Here is a 9974-nt window from a genome sequence, read left to right as displayed (position 1 = left end):
TGCGGACGGAGATGTAGTGTCCATCACGCACACACATACAAAAGGGATGGAGCCCCTACTGAGATTGTGCTTTTCGCACCTGTAAATATACATATAACTGAGCGTGGAGATACATTTTTTCATGATATATATATATATATTGGTGGGAAGGCCATGAATTGCTCTGCATTTTGATATGATAAGGATATACATAAGAAGGACACACTTTGGTTGAAATGTCGTCCTTACAAGGGGTCATTATTTACGATAGTCATAGGTGAAATTGGGCTGTCTGTGAATTCACAAACTTGTCAATATATATGTATGACATTGGAAAAAAATCAACACTACTTGGCACCATTAAGTTGAGTCTGAGAATTTTGGACAATACAAAAAGAATTAGGTCGCATCAGATTTGAGCATAGCTGTACTAAGTCATATCCATGCATAAGCATGACATGGATGCAATCGTACATGAGTTAGCATACTGGGTATAAACAAAATAAAATTTTGAAATTCCCATAGCTAACTTTATTAATACATAGGATTTGAATCCAGTACAAAAATGAACAAATTTCATGATTTCAACATAAAGGAAAGTCCGAATAATATTCCCAGTATTTTAGGTAATATTGGGACTAAAGATTAAAATATGTGAATTAAGTACGTTATACATCATTTCACCAAAAACGGTCATTTTACCAAAAACCATTGTAATAGGTAACAAATTATTTTTAAAAAAATAATGAGAATATTAACGAAGCCGTTTGTTTCCTACCTTCCAAATAAGTAAGACTAATAGGGAAAAACGGCTTAGAAGGTGGAAAAGGAATAGTTAGATACAATTACCAAATAACTTTTTTTTTTTTTTTTTTTGTATGATGGACCAGTGGTGTATAGGTATTGTTCCTAGATATATGAGCTTCAAGAAAGGATGGGCAGATAGTTGGGGATGAAGAGAAAAGGACTCGGAGGTTTAGAGTCAATAGGAAAACAAATACATAAGGGAACTGGAAACAAAGGATACTTGTATCACAATGAAAGACAGTCTGATATGTTGAACTTTAAGGCTAACTTCCGGGGCAAAATCAAAGGACGTGGTCTGTGCAAAATGCAGAGTAGGGGAGGACACCACCGAACATTTATTCATGAGGAAGTCGTTACAAAATACAGATTAGAGCATAAATTTAGGGACACTGAGAGCCCTCAAAATTAAAAATGTTCTTAACCTGGAAAGCGATGGAATGTCAAAGCTAATTAGCTAGAACGGCTCTGCCTGTTATAAGAAGAAATAAAAGGGAGTTGGGTTAAAAATAAAGTAAAAATACTGGAGTGTATCTAATTTAGAAATATCTGTAATTTTTGGGGTTAATTTTGTTGCAAAAAAGGGATAGTTGAGGTGAATTAAACATTTCGGAGTAACATAAAGTAAAGTTAAACTATAAATAACGGGAAAAGTAAACAGTTAAGGGAATAAAGCTTAACAGTGTAGTGTGCCCGCAACTGTTCGTGAGTGAGCGGTTAGGAACCAGGATAGGGAAGAATCAGATGCATTGATAAAAATATGAGGATTGCGAAACGTTAGGTCTCAAAATAGTGTAGCAGTTATTTGATTCAGGGTTTAAGTTTGGAGCCAAAGATCATTTAATAATTGGGCGGGACAAAAAAAAAAAAAAAGATGGCAACCTGCCACATGCAGGGCCGCTCGACTGGAAGCGTCGGAATGAATCGATTATCAACACCCCCATTTGATATTAATCAAGGCTAGCATGAAAGCAGATGCTAAGGGAGAGGACAACCAAAGACCCAGAGAGTAGTTCCCAAGGGCTCAACCGTGCGGCTAGACAGCGGGAACCCTATATAGAAGCGAATGTGACACTAGCGAGCAGATCAGAGCAAACGGACCGATCAATGTTCGTGTGCCTACGAGACACCGCTTCCTCTCACCTACCTCTCGGAACTAGTATATATACCGTCAACATTCGACTGCGGACTTCAAAGTTTTGACCAAGATTTTTCTTTGTTGAAATGTTCGTACATGGTTTACGTTCTGTTGATATTATTTCATATTTTAAAATTATCTATGGAACTTATGCTATATTGTATCATCTCAAATTAGAAACTTGAGAATTTACGATTTAATAGCATATGAATGAAATCATGGAGCCATGTACCATATTGAGCCTTCCACCCTGTCAGCAGCCTTCCATCTCTCTAATGCTTAGATCAAAATTTGGCTGTAGTTATCACGCAAATCAAGCTATTAACAAACACAATAATGTTTCCTTCCTAAATGCCAATAATTTAATTCATATTTAACAGATATGACATTTTCATTTCATAGAGAATGGGACTTAAAACAAACCCACATAGAAAACTTGTTGCAAGGGGGAACGCGTGTAGTCTAAATACCAGTTCCTTTACGACCAGAACTACAACAAGAATGCTATCTTACAAAACACTACGAATATCAGCACTAAATTTTCTTGCATATATACCGTGTAAAGACTAATATTCATTGTCTGCCCGAATAAGTAGCAGTTTTTGTTTGATGTTAGTAGGTAGTGCGTAAGGTTCAAAGTTTCCCGATATTCACTACTAATAGGTACTTCACGGAGTCACGTTGTACCATTTATTGGGCAGACAATAATATCAGTCTTTACACAGTATGCAAGAAATGCTGATATTTGTAGTGTTTTGTAAGATAATATTCTTGTTGCAGAGTTCTGGCCGTAAAGGAACTGGTTGTATTTTGACTACATGCGTTCACCCTTGCAATAAGTTTTCTATGTGAGTTTGTTTTAAGTCCCATTCTCTATATAATGAAAATGTCATATTGGTTAAATATGAATTAAATTATCGGCATTTTGGAAGGAAACATTATTGTGTATGCTAATAGTTTGATTTGCGTGATCACTACAGACAAAGTTTGATCTGAGCATTAGAGTGAAGTAAGGCTGTTGACAGGGGGGGTATGGGGGGGAGGGGGGGAGAAAGGGGGGGGGGGGGGGTTGTGGGGGGGGGGGGGGGGGTGGAAGGTTCAATGGTGGTTCAACCAGATTCCATGAATTTTCATTAATATTGTACTATTAAAAGGGTAAATTCGTTAGTATAATTTGAGGTGATACAATAGGTTTCATATATATATATATATATATATATATATATATTATATATATATATATATATATAAGTGTTTACATAATAAAAATATGGAATGTTAGTCCATATATATAAAAGTCTAAAACTAAAGAGGTCAACCAGATTGCTTGCAGGAATGTGATCAGACTAGAGACGCTAAAGATGACGTATACAATAAGTATGTAGGCTAAGATAACATGCCGTCACCTGTAGTCATTCAATGTTTATAAACATTAGTCCAAGCTCCCTGCTTGAGACAACTACCCCGACCTATTATTCAAACGGCCTACGTGATCTGTAGCGTGTCTCATTCGTTGTGTGTTCGTATGAAACTATGTCATCTGATAGGTATGTTCATATGTTCGAACTACTGTCTGTTCCTTCATAACTTGTAACAGAGATGGTAGACAGGCAGAACAGAGTTAGCTATCGTCATTAGAAGACTGTACCTCTTTACCTAAGCTTTATCATGTAGAGGAATAGGATTAGCCATTATCATGGGCAGAAGCGATCAAGCTATCGTTATTAGAAGACTTGTACAATCATACCTGATCTTCATCAGTGAAAACTTCAGAAGAATATACTATTTTTTATACCTTGTGTTTTCTACAAGAACCTCACCGAACCATGAGTTTAACACATCGTCGTAAAGATAATACCGACTTCGTAGTGATCTACAAAACCCCAGACACTCCATTGAAGATGGAAGTGCAATACCAACCGACTTAGCGTATAGATTATCGCTAGTCTAACATTACCTCATAGGGCGCCTTATCATACAAGGCACAAGCCCTAATATTGGTGGCCAGCGGACCAGAAGAACTCTACAAACGTCCTACGAAGAAAAAACAGAATAATAAATCATGAAGTCAACGACGACGAAAGCAGCAGATTCTTCAAGCAACCTAGTATCATCATTAGTGAGCGACTTCAGAAAACAACAAGATTCGTCAAGCAACTTAGTATCATCGTTAGTGAATAACTTCAAGAAACAAAACCGACGTGTCCTTTTCCTACGGCAACGGAAGCTTCGTCTCTCATTAGAATCATTCAAGAAAACATCGTTAGTGAGCGTTTCCGGCACTGCAAGAACAAACCGAACGCGTCTGCAGCATCGGATTTTCAAGGGCTCGAATCATTGAAACAACGCGCACGGGGGAAAGACTGAAGCCAAACCAGGTCGTCCGCTAAATAGAGAAGGAGGAACCAAAGGCCGTTTGTGTCGTTTATTCGGAACACCGTGACTTCCCACAAAAGCAAGCTAAGTACAATTTTTTTTATTCATTTGGAGTAACTTTGTGAGTGTTTCCTTTGCAGGTCGAATTTCGTTATTTCTGTGGCTGAAGTTACGAGACATTCTTAATCTTACTTTTTTACAGAAATTATCTATATCATTGAGATTTCGCTACTGCGAGTTTTTATCTTTGAGTGTCTGTTTCCAGAAGTTCTACTGAAATATCATAATCATATACTATGTTAATTTTATCATTTTGGGTGATATTAATCCCTTACGTAACAAATCATATTAAACAGTGAATATGCGTTTACGCAGTGGACGTCTGTATTTATACAGATGCATGGATAGGGTCGTTAAGCAAACGTAGTGATTAGAAACACACAAAAAAAACAAGTGGAACACCCGTACAAATCTATATAAATTAGAGGTAACACTATTTCGGGTCATGACAATAAATGCTCCTTTGCAAAGTCCCGATCGCAGTTTTAGCCTTGAGTTTTTTGAGTTATATAAAATATCGAACCTCAATGACTCAACTTAACTTTAAAAATACGGCTGGATTGCAAGGAATAACATGTCTGTAAAAAAAACTTTCATCAGGCTAAATGCGCTGACCAGGATCCCTCACTATTTCAAATTTTAGCAAAGAAATGAAGTACAAACAGTTAATATTGAATACAGTAGAGATAACTTGTCTTATTAGTAATCGCTCAGTTCCTAATAGTTCGTCATTCATTGCTTTATACGTAACCAGCAACATAATGCTAAAAACACACAATACGTTGCCGATGGTAATAAAGAGAAGGATCCTAATTATTACAAAAAGAAATAGAAAACAGTAGCCCGTTTCAGAATCAAACAAGCAAACTCGGTGACTGTGTCACCTAGTCAAGCGGTCAAGGTTAGTCAAAAAACTGCCGAAGTGTTCAAAACATTAGCAAATTCCACACAATAAGCGACTCTAGCAGAGTGGGGAAAAGCGATGTTGGTTCATACCAATATCTTTTAGAATTAAAAAGGATTTTTCCTATGAAACACACGACCGTATAAAGTAATCAGAGCAGGTTTTCGTTTTAATTTTAATACATTAAGTTATAATAAATACTGGTGGATTAAGCCCGACTGTACGCGCCGTAAAAATTAGAATATCTTGTTTATTCCTTTAGTAGACGTAATATCCTGTATTTACGGACTCACCGTCTGTTGTTCGAACTTCCCTAATGAGAATTCCGGATAAGCGAGCGCTTACAGATACCTCTATAGTTTATCAAAAACATTGATCTGTATGTAGTGTAATTGTAAGATCCATCTAGGGGTATACAAAATATTATCTTACATCCTGCAAAATAAGGCGTTTTTATCAAAGGAAAATCCTATAAACCTTCAAACATAGTAAAAATCGTTGAACAAAAATGAGACAGTTAATCAAATAATAACTTATATAAAGGAACTATACATTTGTCTCATAAATCGTAACATTGTTCAAATGACCCAACAGAATTCTCCCACAACCGCAGTCGTACTTTGCACGCAAAATCTCGAGAAGCATGCACCCTCGAATGTCTTAGTGCGTGTAAAAAGACTTTGCTGGGAAATGAAATTTAATCCTTCCCGACACTCTGAAATATAACGATTTCCGCGAACAAGGCTCTAAAAGTATACATATCGTGGATACGGAAGTTATAAATATCGCATTTTTTATTGTGCTAATTTTAATCACAGCCCAACCAGTCGTGGATGAATCTCTCTGATAATCTATCTAAAGTAATATCCGTAAAGTCATTCAAGCAGAGGTGATTCAGCAGAAATTTTTTTTTATCTTTACCTGAATACCAGGAAGTTTCTCCACTAGCGAGTGATCTCTGGGAGAAAAAACGGATGTAATTTAACACAAAATACGGTCTAAGGACAAACATAAAGCTATTTACGTACCTTCGTATAGATTCTCAATGAAATTTCAAAATAGAGATAAATGACGAAGTTGAAAAATGTTAGTAATAGGAGTCATTAGGAAATCAAATAGCCCATATAATTTTTCCCTCATACGTCATGCATAAAAGATCGGACTTGGCGTATCTGCGTAGATTTCTGTCGCTTAAACAAGGAAACGACTTCCGATAGTTTCCAGTGCGATGTACCGACGACATCTTATCTCTGTTAGGTTAGAATAAAATTTTTTTTTTTTCACCAACTTGGACTTACTTAAATGCTTTTACCAGATACCATTACCTAAGTGATTGTACCTCATACACCGTTTTCAGCACACCCAGGGGACATTATCAATTTTTACGTATGCCTCCGGCTTACGTTGCACCCCAATTACAATATAGTGTTTGGAGACTTTTAAGGGGATAACCTACATGCCTATATGGATGATCTTGTAATCTTTTCTAATACCTTAGAAGTACATTCACATAAAGTAGAGCTAGTGCTACAGAGACAAAGACAAATAATCTCAGAGTAAAATATCTAAATGTGAGTTTTTTAAAACCGAACATGTTTATCTAGGTTTTATGTGTCTGGTCAAGGTCTTAAAAGTAGTCCATGGTAAGGTGTCGGCTATTCATAACTTTCCGGTACTTATTAACGTAAAAATGGGATACAGCACTTTTGCGCTGTAGTGGGTATTACAATCGTATGTAAATATGTAACTCTTTGCAATGATGACAGCTCCTTTAACAGATCTTACGAAGAAGAGCGTAGATTTATTATGGTCTGAAAAGCATCAACAGGCGTTCGATATCTTAAAAGCGGAAAATGCAGCTTACCTAACTTAAAAAATCCCTGATTTAAATAAGGAATTTTTTTTTTATTGCAACAGACGCCTCAGACCAAGGGGTAAGAGGGTATTACTTCAGTAATATGATAAACAGTTCTTCCCTATAGCTTTTTTATTCACGTAAACTAAAGCCCTCTGAAAGTAAATATGCAGTAATAGGCAAGGAAGGGCTAGGTATCTTTAACTCACTAGTACATCTTAAGTTCATAATCTATGGCTATCCTGATAAAGTCCTTACTGAACAGAGTCCTTTACCGAGTTTTTCAAAGGCTTTAATCACAGTCCAAAATGGAAGCTCTGGTGACAAATGATCATTCGGTCTTTGGAGCCAAGATAAGATATCTACCTGGGAAAGCTAAATTATCATAGCTGACGCATTATCCCGCAATCCCGCACCATACCGCAAAGAACCATTAATTAGACTAAAAAATATAGAACATCCGTACCTATTGTTAAAACCGTCATCTAAACAAGAAAATCCCTTAACCCAAGAGATCGCGAGCATTGAATCTCTGGGTCGGAGCGCAGAACTGTTACAAACTGAACAAAGCAAGAGTCAAACAGACATTAATCAAAACAATAAACATTTCGGACGGAAACAGAGTCAGCAGCAATAAACACCAAACAATAAACACTTCGAAACGGAAACAGGGTCAGTGGCTAAGCAAAAACAATAAACACTTTTGAGCAGAAACCCTAAAGCAAAAGTACATTTAAAGTATGTGTATCAGAATAATGTAATCAAATGTAATATTATATGTAGGTCTGTGACGAGGAAAAACCCGAAAGAACACAGCAGATGACTAACGACCAGGTAGTAATACCAATCGTCATAAACCTGGTTGCATTCCGTCATCCAGGGTTCCATTATGTCACAGAAAGCCAATCACTATTTTACTGGCCTACAATGCTTACAGATATAAAAAGCACATAACTAATTGTAACACGTGTCATGAAAACAAGGGATACACTAAGACACCTGTCAGTTTAAGGGCCTATCCTGTGCCAAATCAATCCTTGAAAGAATATACGTAGAATTATTAACAGAATTACGAGTCTGACGAGGGAATAAAAACACTTCTTAGTGTTAATAGTTCCTTGACACGTTATATAGAATTAATATAGCACTAAAAACAAACACCGCAATTGAGTGCGTTACGAATATTTATGAGTGCTAAATCAATAAATATGGGTCAACACATAATAATCTGTGACTCGGGTGGTGTAAATCAATAATAATCTCCTTAACACGTTGTGTGAATTCCTTTCCATTAAGAAAACCAATAATATATTTTATCGCCCAGAGTCAATCGGTTTGGTAGAATAAGAGATAAATAAAAAAAAATGTCAATGTCTTACGAGTTACAACTCGTGATATTGGATCCAAACTGGATTATAGCGGTTCTCGCGGTTTTAAATACCTTTATCAGTTATATCTTGTATCTATAGAATTAATGCCGCAAGTAGCCTTATACGGTACGCCGCTAGAACACTTTCCCACATATTCAGCCAAGCCTTAATTTATCAAATAATATAAATACAATAATATACAGAATAATAGAAAAAAATAAATAAATATGGATACAAGTGGAGTCTATAATACACTCCGTAAGAAGTCGGAAGGGTTACAAATTATAATAAAAAAAAGGAATCACGATAAAATCAATAAGCAAACGTAACCCAAGGTTAATTAAATATCCAAATATATATGCGTAAAGATTTGAACTCTAACTTAACGCTTTAGTAATGACAAATAAGCTAAAGTTCAACACATATCCAAAAACCTACTGACATATTGTCTGTCCCGGTGATTTATATTCGTAGTCAATGAAAAAAAAAAAAACAAAATTAAATTAAATAAATAAATAAATAAATAAATAAACTAATAATTAAATAAAATAAATAAAATAAAATAAAAGAGATTTAAAGTCAGGAAGTCTAGAAGTGAAAATGTTATCTATGGAATAATCCTATATGATCTTATACAGGGCTAATAATATATATAGAATTTGTATGGAAACCTTTTTCATATAGTTTGAATAAGGAATATTTATTTAACATAATGCCAACATGAAACTAATATATTGTTCAATTTTGGTACTGTTTTTTTTTTTTTTTTCATTTTTTTTTTAGACATTCTTCTCATGCGGTGAGAATTAAAACACTAAATATCATTTGAAAATACTAAGTCGTATCTCTTACAGCAAGTAACGTAACTCTTAGCTGGCTGAGAGCAATCTCCTGCCAAGTGACGACGTCATCATTGCCGTATCAGCATTTGTTCCTTTTAACCTCAATAATCTGCTTACACAGGCTTCATCTGTGTGTCGTCTCTGCTTGCAAAAGCAGATTTGGACTGGAGAAACGGAATCTTAGCTTCGCCCGAACTTCTCATGGCAAGGTAAAACGTTAGGTACAAGTGTCTATAGTCGGTAATGCGCTAATGCAACTTGTCAATTCCTTTTTTAAAAAATTAATAAACAAAATAAGCAAATAGAATTTCTATAACAACAAAAATGAATTAATTTTTTTTTTCTGAACCTCATAGACATTTAGAAGTATCACGATGGATATGGATTATTTACTTTGCAACATTAGCTTATTACAATTCAAGTAAAACATTCATGGGAAAATGTCACATTTTCTTGAAAAAAAAACCAAAGTTTATTTAGAAATTAGTTACATAGTGGGTTTTTTTTCGTTGCATCTCCTACCTATTAATAAAGTTTAAAAATTAACCTCAGAGGATGCGCACGAGAAAATTGAATATTAAACTTTTGTTGGGGCACATAGAAAAAATCGTGATTAATCTTCTCTTTGACTCTTATTTGCCTGGCA

Source organism: Macrobrachium nipponense, chromosome 45 (genome assembly GCF_015104395.2).
Source record: "Macrobrachium nipponense isolate FS-2020 chromosome 45, ASM1510439v2, whole genome shotgun sequence".
Taxonomy (NCBI): Eukaryota; Metazoa; Arthropoda; class Malacostraca; order Decapoda; family Palaemonidae; genus Macrobrachium; species Macrobrachium nipponense.
The sequence above is the reverse complement of the archived record's forward strand: the minus strand, read 5'-3'. Positions refer to the sequence as shown.